This window comes from Macrotis lagotis, chromosome X, assembly GCF_037893015.1.
Source record: "Macrotis lagotis isolate mMagLag1 chromosome X, bilby.v1.9.chrom.fasta, whole genome shotgun sequence".
Lineage (NCBI taxonomy): Eukaryota > Metazoa > Chordata > Mammalia > Peramelemorphia > Peramelidae > Macrotis > Macrotis lagotis.
Genome location: NC_133666.1, coordinates 47,669,829 through 47,682,707, shown reverse-complemented (window position 1 = coordinate 47,682,707; position 12,879 = coordinate 47,669,829). Strand labels below are relative to the sequence as shown.

Below are 12,879 nucleotides of genomic sequence, written 5' to 3'. Positions count from 1 at the left end.
AGGTGAGGATGCTGAGGCCCAAGATCAAACAGCTAATAAGTGTCAGAATCAGGGTTCAACTCAGTTTTACTGACTCTAAATCCTTCTCCCAGATGAAGGTCAGATTGGCTGGCATGAATGACAGAGGTTCCAGGCCACTAGGGGAAATGGGGGAGGAGGATAAGAAGGAACTCTAGACTTGGAAAGATTTATAATCTGTCCAAATCTGGTACAGTTCCCTGGACTACCAGGTTGGTAGTTTGACTGCCTTAGAGCAGTCCTGCCTTAGAGACCAGGCATAGACTAGATGAGCTCTCCATTTGCCCGGTGCCTCTAAAGGTGCTCTCCTCTCCAAAGCCTTGTAAGATGTGGATTAGTCCATTTTACATTTGAGGAAATTGAGGCTCAGAGAGGCCACCCAGGATTCCCTAGCTAGGAAGCATCAGAACCTGAGCTAGTCCAACTCCTTAATTTTACAGAGGAAAGTATTAAGACCCAGGGTATGACAGTGGGTAGCCCAAAGTCAACTTGACTTGGGATTTGTATCTTTTGTCTATGTGAGCTGGCTCCCGGGTGAGCACCGTTCAAGTGGCCAAGGGCCCACGTGGATGTCTGGAAGGAGAGCCAGAGCAATAGTTTGCATCTTAATGTGGTTTCTGATAGAGCCCTGCTAGGAAGGAGGCTAGCTCCCACTCTTTCTCCCTCTCCTGCTCCCTTTTTTATTCTTCCAGCCTGGCATTATTAAAAATTTAACTAACTAAACAAAAAGACCTCTTCTCCTTGAGACAAGCTTTCTGTAATTGTCATTTTTTTCACAAATCCTCATCTCAGCAAGATTACAATTTTCAAGAGTATATAGCAGAGATGATTTCATTTGAAATGTGCCCAAGTGGTCTGACACAGCTGGAGGCCCATAAGCAGTGCCTTGCCCTTGCCCCAAAGGCTGTCCTGCCCCTTCCCCAAAGGCTGGTCTGACCTTGGTCTTGTATTCTGCTTTGAAAGAACAGTGGCAGAAAGAGATGAGCACTCTGTTAGCAATCCTGCCTCTTCCACTTGTGACCTTGGACAAGTCACAACCCTCCTGAGATCTTCCTCCCCAGAAAAGGATGACTTCAGCAAGGTATAAGGTCCTTTAGTCTCTGGGTAGCTCAGGCCCTACCTCAGCTATTTCCTTGCTATGTGAAGGCACAGGGCTAGTGAGTTAGGTCTTGCCTTCTCGAGGCCTCAGTTTCCTTCTCTGTAAGTCAAGGGACTTGGATGGCATAAGCTCTGTGGGACTACCCTGGTCTGGCATTGTATAAGTTTGCTTGAAGGGATGGATGGATAGACTTGAAATAGGGGCCAAGAGGAGCCAAGTAGTCTGGGGGTAATGGAGAATAAGGAATCCCCAAGTGATCTAAGCCAGGCTCCTCATGTTCCAGAGGAGGGAAGGAACCCTCCAGCACTTAGCAAAATGCCTGACTCATTCTTCATGGATGGATTGGACTGGGCCAAGGTCACACAGCAAGTAAGTGGAGAGAGCCGGGCCTCCTTCTCAGGGCTTTGAACTCCCAAGCGTGGTATTTCCCTCTTCTCTTGCTCCCTTAAGATCTCTTGCCTAACTGGCGGGAAATCCTGGGAAACACAGGTTTGGAAGAGGCATGGAACCATTTGCTTTGGGCAGTGTGGTAGCTGTGGAACCTGTGGATTTGAAGTGAGGACTTGGCTTCAGATGCCACTTCTGCCACTTACTAAAGCCCCTGCTCCTCTCTGAGCCTCAGTTTCTCTTTTTTTGTAGAATGAGGGGATTGAACTACTTGATTTCTTAATTTCTTTTTCTTTTTTTTTGTAATTACATATTTATTTTTCAGTTCCAAATTCTCTCTCTCCCTTTGCCCCTCCCCATCCATTGAGAAATCAAGAGATTTGTTATCTGTTTTCCCTCTGAAGTAATACAAATGGACTAGGTGGTAGTTTTTGAGGTCCCTTCCTAAATCTCCATCTCTATGAACGCTGATGCTATTTGGACTTAGCAGAATGGTATCCCAACAATTACAGAACTGAAGAAATGTTCCCTACTTTCCAGCCACTCTGTCTTTTCCTCTCCAAAATGCATTGCCCCTCCCTCTAATCTAACATCTTTGCCTGGCCTTCCAGGGTCACCTCTTCCATGAGAAGGGGAAGGGGTCTCCCAGGTTGTCTAGTCTAGCCCATACTGACCAGAGAGAACCCCCTCTGGACCATACTGAGGAGTGAGTATCTCCAGAGGCAACTTCCTTGAATGATTGAGTGGGAATCTGCCTCTCTTTTTTTTTAAATTTTATTTAAGGCAATGGGGTTGAGTGACTTGCCCAAGGTCACATAGCTAGGCAATGATTATTATTAATTGTCCAAGGTCAAATTTGAACTCAGGTCCTCCTGACTCCAGGGCCAGAGTTCTATCCACTGTACCACCCAGCTGCCCTGAAATCTGCTTCTCTTTCAGGTCCTTCCTTCCCCTCAGCAGGGCCGAATCCCTTTCCTACTGCTGACACCCCTTACATCTTTCTGTACTGGGTTCCTTGAAGGTTCAATTCCTGTCACTTAACAGAAATAGAGAAATTTGGAGGAACAGGTTTGTGGAAAAAAGAGTATTTCCTTTTTGAGCATGGTGAGTTTAAGCTGCGACTAGGCCGTCCAGTGACTGTTTGGGACTTGGGGCTAGAGCTCAGGGGAGATCTCCCCCCGCCACTGGGTCCCCAGAGCCTCTGAGAGGTCCCTTGCACCTTTTTTTTTGTGGATGGAGAACAGAGGATGCTACTATGACCTGATAGCTAATTCTTAAAAACTTAAAAACTGTTTTTATGTTTTTATTAAATGCTTTGCTGTTGTGAAAAAAACAAACAAAAAAAAATCCCAACTCTTCCTGTACCAGGCCTGGTGACCTTGGCCAACTTATTTTCCCTCTTTTGGCCTGGTGAGAAGAAGGAGGAATTAAATGACCTAAGATTCCCTTCCAGCTCAAAATCCACTGATGCCCAGGAATGAATGAATGAGACAGACTTCTCCTCCAGACTTCTCACTGTTTGGGTTTCATACGAAGGTTTTGGCAGGGTGTCATTCTCTCGAAGTGCACTCACACACCCTCATTCACACATGTGCAGCTCTCTTGTTGCCTTTATCTGACTGCTGCTCAGAGCCCTCAGATTAAAATCCTCCGCTGCCTCAGCTACTGGTCTTTCCGATGGCGAGATGGCTGCTCCCATGGAGTGGGAAACCTGTAGATCAGGGCAGAGCCCAGAGCTCCTTTCACTTTCTGTAAAATGAACTGGATCATTAGAACTGGCCTCAGTTATTTGAAGAGGAAAATGGGTTTAGCTTGGAACCTGCAGCTTGAATCCTAGGAGCAGTGTCAGTGATGATGATGATTACAGAGCAGTTATGTTGATTTACAGAGCACTTGTCTTACATTCTCACTGGATCATTACAATATTTGAAAGTGGTCCCCTTCTCATTCTCTGTTTATGTCTTTGTGTCCTCTCTCTCTCTCTCTCTCTCTCTCTCTCTCTCTCTCTCTCTCTCTCTCCTCTCTGTATGTCTTAATGTCTTTGGCTCTTTCTCTTTCTGTCTCCTCTCGCCTCTGTTCTCTCTGTTTCTGTCTCTGCCTTTTTCCTCTCTTTCCTCTCTCTCTGTCTCTCTTTTTTTCCTTTTCTCTCCTTTCATCTCTCTGCCTGTCTTCTTTGTCTCTGTCACTTATCTCTCTGCCTCTCTTTCTCTCTCTCTCCCTCCCTCCCCCCTTTCTCTCTCTCCTCTGTCTCTCTCTTTCTCCTTTCCTCGCTGTCTCTGTTCTCTGTGTTTCTTGGTCTCTCTCTCTCTCTCTCTCTCTCTCTCTCTCTCTCTCTCTCTCTCTCTCTCTCTCTCCTCTGTGTTGGGGTATGTCTTTGTCTCTCCTCCTCTCTCTCCTCTCTGTCTCTGTCTGTCTCTCCCCACCTTCCTTCTCTCTCCTCTCTCCTCTTTCTGTCAGTGTTTCTGTCTCTCCTCTCTGTTCCTTTCTCTGTGTGTCTATCTCTTGGTCTCTCCCTCTGTCTCTCTTGTCCCTGTCTCTCTCCTCTGTCTCTCTGTTTCTCTCCTATTTCTGTCCTCTCTGTCTTTTTTTGTTGGTCTGTCTCTCTCTCACTTCCTATCTCTCCCTGTCTTATATGTCCATCTGTCTGTCTCTCTCTGTCTCTCTCTTTTCTCTTTCTCCTTTCCTGGCTGTTTCTGTCTCCTTTACCTCTGTCCTCTCTCCTCTGTTGCTTGATCTCTGTCTGACTCTCACTAACTCTCTCTCTCTCTCTCTCTCTCTCTCTCTCTCTCTCTCTCTCTCTCTCTCTCTCTCTCTCTCCTCTCTCCCTTCTCTCTCTCTCTCCTCTGTATATGTCTCTGTCTCTCTCCTCTCTTATCTCCCTCTCCTCTCTGTCTCTGTCTGTCTCTCTTTCCCCCCTTCCTTCTCTCTTTTTCCTTTCTCTGTCACTGTCTCTCTTTCCTCTTTGTCCCTCTCTGTGTGTGTGTCTCTCATTGTCTCTTGGTCTCTCCCTTTTTCTTTCCCTCCTCCTTTCATTTCTCCCCTTGTCTCTCTCTCCTCGTCTCTCTGTTTCTCCTGTCTATTTCTGTCCTCTCTGTCTGTCTTTTTGTCTATCTTTCCCTCCCTATCTCTCCTTTCTCACTCCTCTCTATTTTTTCTTTCTCCTCTCCTCTCTTCTGTTTCCTTTGTCTCTGTCACTTTCTGTGTCTCTGTGTCTCTGTTTCTCTTTTTCTCTTTCTCTCTGTCTCTGTCTCTCTTTCCTCTCTCCTCTCTGAATCTGTCTCTGTTATATCTGTCTCCTCTATGTCTCTCTCTCTCTCTCCTCTTTTCTCTCTCTTATCTCTGTCTGTCTCTCTCCTCCTCTGTCTCCTTTCTCTCTGCTCTGTCTCTTTCTCCTTTCCTTGCTGTCTCTATCCCCTTTGTCTCTGTCCTGTTTCTTGGTTTCTGTCTCTCTGTCTGTCTGTCTTCCCCTCTCCCTTCTCTCTCCTGTTTGTGGCTATGTCTCTCCTCTCCTATCTCTTCTTTCTGTATCTGTCTCTCTCCCCACCTTCCCTTCTCTTTCTGCTCTCTCCTCTTTCTCTATCACTGTCTCTGCCTCTCCTCTCTATCCCTTTCTCTGTGTCTTTATCATTGCCTGTCTCTTGATCTCTGTCTCTCTCTGACTCTCCCTCTGTCTCTGTGTTTTTCCTCTCTGTCCGTCTCTCTCTCTGTCTCTCTTCTGTCTGTCTGCCTCTCCCTCTCTTTTTCTCTCTCTCCCTCAGTCTCTCTCTCTGTCTCTAGTTATGTTACCCTCTGTCTCTTTCTGCTCTCAGTATTTCTCTCTCTGTCTCTGTCTCTGTCTGTCTGTCTGTCTGCCTCTCTCTCCTCTCCCTTGCTGTCTCTGTTTCTGTCTCTCTTTCATTGTGTTAGATGAGAAATTGCAGCCTGGGCCTCTCGGCTTGTTTTTGCTCCCTTTGTTCTCTTGCCTTGCCTGATATCCGATGAATCTTGACCCTTAGCCTGCGACCTTGGCATATTTAAGTGTTATATTCTGATAACTGCATTTCGATATAATTGGTTTCATTTGCAATTTCCCGTATTTTGGTTTATGTATTCAAAAACCTGATTCTTCGGCAGCTTTACCCAACTGCTCCAGGGGTTTTGACACAATAGAGGTGAAGAAATCTCTCACCTAGGCCACCCTCACCCACCCTTATTTGCTAGATGAGGAAACTGAGGACCCAGGATGGGAAGTGGTATCCAAGCAAAAGCAGAGGCAGGAACAGATGGCAGGTCTCCTAATGGTCCAGTCTCCTGCCCTCTTCATTCCTCTTGCCACAGTGCCTGTCCCAGCAGTTTGGAGCCCCACTTCCTCTCTGCCTCCCTTGCCCACTGAGTCACAATAGTCCCTTCTCCACCTCTTTGGGGAGGCTTGCAGCAGGACCAGCGCCAGGGCCTGGTGGGCAGCTGCTCTGGGACCCAGGAGGAGGTGAGGGATGCTCTAGTGGAGGTTCTGATACTGCCCAGGATACCCAGCTGGGCGGGGAGGGAGCCGGGGCTGCCCCAGGGCTCCTTGCCACCCTGAGGCCTCGGGCCTCCATGCAGCTCAGGCCTTCCCAGCCCCCCGCTGCATACACAGAGCTCATCCCCTCCAGCCAGTAAATCTTCTTAGGCAAACACAGTGCTCAGCTAGGGAATCCAAATGTAGTTAGCCCGTTCTCTTCCTTGACCTCCGACCTGCTGCTGCGTCCTCCTCCCTTCCCTTCGCCTCCTTTCATTTCTCCCCTTGTCTTAGGCTTGGAATCTTTCCCTTCTCGTGCTTTCTTTCTCTCTCTACCCTTTCCTGTCCTCCCCTCCTCCCCCACTTCTCTTGTCCTCTGTCTCTGTCTCTCTCTCTCTGCCCTTCCCTTCCTTTCTTCTTTTTCTCTCTCCCTTCTCTAGCTCCTCCTCTCCTCCCCCCATCTTTCTCTTTTCCCTTATCAGTTCTCCCTCCCCTCCCCCAGCATTATTTTCTTTTCTCCTTTCCTCTCCCCTTCCTCTCATTTTCTGTTTACCATGGTCCCTTTTAAACTCCTCTCTTTTTCTCTTTTACCTTCTCCTTTCTCTCCTCTGCCTCTTCTTTCTCTTCCCTTTCTCTCTGGCCTCCCCTTTCTTCTCTTTTTCTTTCTTTCTTGCCCTCTCCTTTTCTCTTCCCTCTTGTCTCCTCTCTTCTCTCCTCCCTCCTTTCTCTCCCTCTCCACCTCCTCAGTGTCTCTGTTTTCTCTCTTCCCTGCCCCTCGCTGCTTTTCCATCTTTTTCTTTTTGCCTCCTCTCCTCTTTCCCCTCTCCCTTTTATCCTCCCTCCCCCTCTTTGCTTTCCTTCCTTCTTGTCATCCCTAGCCTCTCACCCCTTAGAAATGAGTCTAAGTCTTGAAGGACCACTCAGCCACTTTACAAAAAACCATAAATCCTGTTTTTTTCCTTGGTTTACAAAGCATACACCTGGTTGAAGCTGCTGATACAAAAAATACCCTGAAGGGAGAACAAGCAGGGAGTTCATGGTAGTGAGGCCCAAACGACTGCCTTTGCCTTTCAATGTGAGGATGCCCCCCCTGGGAAGTGGCAGAGCCAGGCCAGCCTTCCCTTTGGGTCCTGGCAGGCCACTCCCTCTCTGCATGTCACCTGGGGCACTGGAGCTGTGGGAAGGTGAAGGCCTCTGAGCTCAAGCTGGGTCAGGCCATAGCAGGCTGGAAAGCCCTTGAGGCCCTGACTACGTGTGGGCCTGCTGCCCAAGGCCGGGCCTAGCCCAGAAAATGTGGACAGGCTGAGCAAGCAGACAAGGATTTTTCAGTTACAGCAGAGAGGCCTTTTGATCTTCCACAGAGGAGGGAGGGCCAACACTGGGGAAACCACAGATCCTTGAAGTCTTGTGAAGTGAGTGAGGGTAGGGAGGCTTGCTGGGGTGGGAGGCAGTTGGGGAGGGATGCTGAGGAGGGTGGGGAGCCAACCTTTCCCAGGGGCACGGGGCTGCCTGTTGGCAGCTGCCAGCCTCCATTCTTTCCTCTACCCTCATTTTCTCTCCTCCATTCTTCCCCTACACCAGGGTTCCTAACATGAGGTCTGTGCACTTGGTTTGTTTTTTTTCCAACCCATTTTGATAACTGTTTCAGTATAATTGGTTTCTTTGTAATCGCATGTAGTTTATTGTTTGTATTTAAAAACATGATTCTGAGGAGATGACTGTTGGTTTCCCCAGACTGCCAGAGGGGTCCGTGATGCACACAAAAAACTGAATATCCTCTGGCCTAGGCAGGCAGATCCACTTGACCAGAATCCTTAGCAGTTGGGGGGGGGGGGGAAGGCAAGCAATCAGTCTCTAGACATCAAGATACTGCCTCAGATCCTAGGATTTATACAGCTGAAGCCAGAGCTGGATGGGATCCTAGAGACCAGTCATCAAAGCCAGCCTCCTCGTTTTAAAGAGGAGGAAACCGAGGCCCAGGGAGTGGAGAGACCTTGTCCATAGCAAGGAGCAGAGGTGGGGGGTCTGGACCAGCTCTTGTGATTCCAGAGCCAGTGGGTATTCCACGGAAGCCCCGGGTTCCAAGCTGAGTCTTGCCTTTTAGCAGCTTAGAAGCATCTAGACCCATGACCACTCCCACCTTGGCCTATGGCTCCCCCTACAGTTCTGAGGAAGGAATGTTTACTGGGGAGACCAATCCAGCTTTTTTTTTAAAATGATTTGCATTTTTTGTTACTCTGAAATTGACAAACCGCAACAAAGCTGATCATTTCCATATAGAAAGAAGAGAAAAAAAAAGATGATTGTATACGAAACCGCACATCTTATTACAGTTTTTTTAAATAAAAAATAGATACTCAATTCAGCATATTAGTGCTAAAAGCTATTTTCCTTTTTAAAAAAAATTTTTTTTCTAAATTTTTCCTTCTGTTTTTTTTTGTGGACATTTTTATATGTCCACTCAGGCCCTCATCTTTCCTTATGTCATGATCTACCTTGTTATACTCCCCCTCACCAGAATAAAAAAAAAAACCCAACTGTCTTCTTTCAATTGAAGGCCAAATCCCCAAACCCAAACCTGTGGGATAACCTTTGAGACAGCCACTGCCTAAGAAATTTCCCTCGTTGGCTAGAAGGCTGGATTCTAGAATGCTGCTTCCCAGGAAATCCTCTGCATGGCTACCATATGGCCAGGAGTAGGGGAGCCTCTTTGGCTGCCTCCCAAATAGCACCTGAGCTGGGCCTTGAATGAAGCAGAAGAGTTTAAGAGGCCAACTTGGGAAGGAGGACATTTCAAGCATGTGGAACAGTCTCTACAAAAGGTTGGGATTTGGCCTGCTGAGTCCAAGGAACAGGTGAAATCATTTGTGGAGCAGGGTGAGATGGCCAAAGTCTGGAAATGCAGGCCAGAGTATGTAGACCTTTAAAAACTAATTGGAGACATTTGGACTTACGCTACATCCTGCTGTACAGCAGAGGCCTAAGGGCCAGCCTTATGTTTGAAGGAAATGATTTTGGTAGCTACACAAAGGATAGTTTGGAAACATTTGAATGGCCACTTATCCAACATATTATAGTCATGGTTCAGGTAGGCCGCAGACCTGGTTGACTTTGGGGGTTTCTTTGAACTCTGAAATCATATGCTTCCTAGCATTGATCTGGGCCTCAGGTGCCTTATTTGTTTAGATGATCATGGTTGTTCTAGATGTTGTTTAAGGGCTCTTCCAGCTTTAATCCTATGATCATGTGACCCAAGTGGCTGTGTCCTCTTCTGGGTCTTCATGACTGCCTTTGTGAAATGAGTGGAGTTTGAGCAGCTGAGCCTTATGAGCCCTTCCAATTCTAATATCTGGTCCTCTGTAGGATTTCAGGTCTTGAAAGTAGGGAACACCAAAGGGGGGGCTATGTTTGTGGCAGTCAAGATGTCCCATTGGACTGTACCATCCACTGTGTGTGGGGGAATGATGGGGACTGAAGCTTCCTTGAGAGGTTGGAGCTGAACGGTAGGGAAGACTCAAATCCCAGATCCCTTGTCTTCTCCACAATCTGTATTCCCGCACTCTCCCGAGTGACCCTTGGGGTTGATAATCGAAGCTTCTGGTTGCGGGTCAAAAGATTGGGACAGCAAGTAGGCGGCAGCAGGCAGCCTTAAGTCCTGAGAAAAAGCCAGCTGTGCTAGAGGAGGGCCCTCTCCTGGAGCTTAGTGGAAGGGACCTCTTTGGCCAAGGGGTCAGCGACAAGCTTGGGCTTGGAAGTGGTGCTGCCACGCACTCTGCCTGGCATCGACCCAGTGTGCCTAGGACCCTGCTGGCCTGGCCCCCTCCCCGGGGCTCTGGCAAACCCCCCGAGTCCACTGGCTGCGGCAGCGGCGGTGGCTTTGTGTGGTAGCGAGCCATAAACAAGCTTACCTTGTGGGGGCGGAGGCTGGGAGGAGGCGGGGCTTCGCCCTGCACATCAGGGACCCTCTGGCACAGACTTTCTCAGTTTCGGGTGATCAGCCTATGGAACAGTCACCGCCGGTGCCCAGCCCGGGCTGCAGCCTCCGAAGCGGGTGGCGCGGCTGCGCTGGCAGCAGCGGGGTTCGACCCTCGGACCTGCCCCAGCACTTGCTTCGGGAGCCTCTCTCTTCCGCCAACTGTGAGTCTTCCAGCTCTCTCCTCGCCGGCAGAGCCGCAGCTCTGGGAGCCCGCCGAGGGGCTCCTTCCTCGGCGGCTTCCCAGAACCTGGCTCGCCGTTCTTTGGTTATATATTGGATTGGGTAAGAGATAGACTGGACAAGCAAAGACTGGGGACTGGCGACTGGGGGGGGGGGCGTCGGCGGCAGAATGAGAACTGGCTTCTAGGCTTGCTAGGATTCTTCTCTGCGAGAGGGGCTTGCTCTGCTCGGTCCCTGAGGGGAGGGCTGGTCGTTGCAGAAAGGCAAATCGAGGTTTGGGCAGGAGGAACTTCCCAATAATCGGAGCTGAGCCGAGCTGTGGTCCCAGAGTAGACTGGGCTGCTCTGGCACCGGAGATGCCCACGCCTAGGCTGACTGGCTGCTTTGCTGGCTGGGTTGGGGTACTGCTTGGCCCGGCTGCCCCCCAGGGCTCCACTTACCCCGGCGGGAGGGCGATTCTGTGACTTAGCCCCGCGCACGGGACTAAAAAATCCGATTGTATGTCTGAGGAAGGGGAGATGGGAACCCCTGAAAGCTGAGCTACTCTGGCTAGGTGGGGGGAGGGAGGGAGGGAGGTCGTCCAGGTGCTGCAGGGCCTGACCCAAGGGTCCCAAGGATCATTCTGCTCTTCCCCTTTCCACTCTCTGTCTCTCCAGCTCTCATCAGAACAGGTATTCTTAATCTGGGGGTGGGGGGGTGGTCTATGAACTTGGCTTGTTAAAAAATTATATCATTTATTTCGTTTATAATTATTTGTATTTGATGCATTTAACGACGTGATTCTGAGAAGGGGTCCAGAGACTTCTCCAGACCGCTAACGGGGATCCATAATCCTGAAGCGGCTAAGGACCCCTGCTTTGGGAAGACAGCCTCAGGTCGGACTGATAGTGAAATCCAGTGAAATCTTGCTGGTTGGTGGAACCATTGCTGAGATCGGAGGCAGGAGACCTGAGGAAGTGATTTTATCACTTAGTAGGTCTCTAGCCTTGAATTACAACAGCACTTCCCTCCCTGAGTCTCAGTTTCTCTATCTGTAAAACAGGGAGGGAGGGAGGTGGGCTCAATGATCTTGGAGATCCTTTTCTTCTCCATTCTTAATTTCCATGACAGTAAGCTCCTAGATGGATCTTTCTGCCCAAGATCTTTCTGGATTTCCTGTGCTTCCCCTTTGGGAAGAGGCTAGCTACCAGTGACAGGCAGCTGGGCGCCTTGGATCACCAAGCCAAATCAGTGGCAAATTGCTGTCTGCCTGGGGGGGGGTGCTGAAGACTGGGTCCTTTGGGTCTCCAGCTGGCCATTCCCACAGGTTTGTCTTACTTCTAGGGAGAATTTTTTTTTTAAACCAACCTTGTTGCTGTCCCGACTGCTGGGTTCCAGTTCAGTGTGTGTATGTGTGTGTGTGTGTGTGTGTGTGTGTGTGTGTGTGTGTGTGTGTGTAACACATGCAATGATTGCTAATTCCTGTGGCCATCAAGTGTTTTCTCTCTGTTGAAGATGATGGTCTGGCTATGGGGGGAGCTGGTGAAGTATTCTGATGTTCCAAGGGGGCTTCCCATGCCCAGTTGGGGAATAAGCTCAAGAGCCAGCACCCCCCCCCCCAAGGTTTCCAAAGAGCGGGGCATGTTTTCTCAGTGGAGCCTTACTACCACCCTGGGAGGGAGGGGCTGGCATTATTATTCCTTGGAACTCAGGTCGAGGGAGCTTCAATGATTCACCCAATGGGGGGGGGGGAAGGGGCAGTTTGGGAGAGCTTTCCCAAGAATGTTGGAAGGCTTTGGGGCTCCAGGGCCAGCTTTCCCTCCCTTGTACCCCCTTTTATAACTGCCCAAAAGCAACAACGCAGTCAAACCCCGTTTCTTTTCTAGCTGGTTGGGGGAATCTATGAAACCATTTGGAGCATACCCTTCATTTCCTAGTTGGGGGAATTGAGGCTCAGACAGGAAGTGCCTGGCCCAAGGTTATACAGCAGATCTAATGCTGGTTGATCTCATAGCGTGTAATGCAGGACTATGTCCCCCAGCTTGAGCTCCTGGAGAGAGAAAATGATTTGGGACCAGCGCAAGGATAGTAGTGGGAGGAGGAGGAAGATCAGGCCACCGACGTTAGAGATAACACTTTAAGGTTTGCAGAGCATCTGCTCTCTAGCGGCTCTGGCAGGTAGATGTCAATTTACAGACGGAGAAACTGAGGCAGAGAAAATGGCCAGGTGAATGAATTTGTGTTGGAGTAGCTAGCTAGCGGGGCTGGGAGGCTTGGGCTGGATTCGGGCTTTCTGGCTGCACTGCGCCACCTAGAGTCGGGATCTGGACCCTGGGCCGCTGGCTCTGAACCCAGGGCTTTCTCTCGGGTGGCTCCCAGCTCCGGGCCTCGGGCCCCTCCCTTCCCGCGCTGCTCAGAACCGGTGATGCTGTTCTGCCAAGGAGGGGCTGGAGGGATGAGCTGTTCCCTGTCCTGGGTCCTGGATTGGAGGGACCCAGGACAAACAGACCCAGCTTTGGAGGCTGAATGAGCAAAGCTCATCTTAGGGAGGAGAGAGAGGAGAGAGAGGAGAGAGAGGAGAGAGAGAGAGAGAGAGAGAGAGAGAGAGAGAGAGAGAGAGAGAGAGAGAGAGAGAGAGAGAGAGAGAGAGAGAGAGAGAGAGAAACAGAGAGAGAGTGTGTGTGTTTGCAGATTCAGGGAATCATAGATTCCTAGAATGTCAGAGTTGGAAGGAATGTGAGGACGAGGCTTTTGTCCCCCGGC

The 12,879-nt window shown here is 49.6% G+C and overlaps 1 protein-coding gene across 5 annotated transcripts in view; it reads left to right on the top strand.

Moving 5' to 3' along the window:
- NEXMIF (neurite extension and migration factor) overlaps positions 1-12,879 on the top strand; it is a 194,663-nt gene that overhangs the window by 70,506 nt on the left and 111,278 nt on the right. Inside the window, exon 1 of one of the 5 annotated variants that reach the window (XM_074200055.1) lies at positions 7,348-7,393. The exons of 3 other annotated variants lie outside the window; for them this stretch is intronic. The gene's annotated coding sequence lies outside the window, so the exon portion shown is untranslated. Of the gene's footprint in view, positions 1-7,347; positions 7,394-10,050; positions 10,119-12,879 lie in introns of those variants that run through there. One more of the 5 variants, XM_074200054.1, reaches the window with a different exon arrangement.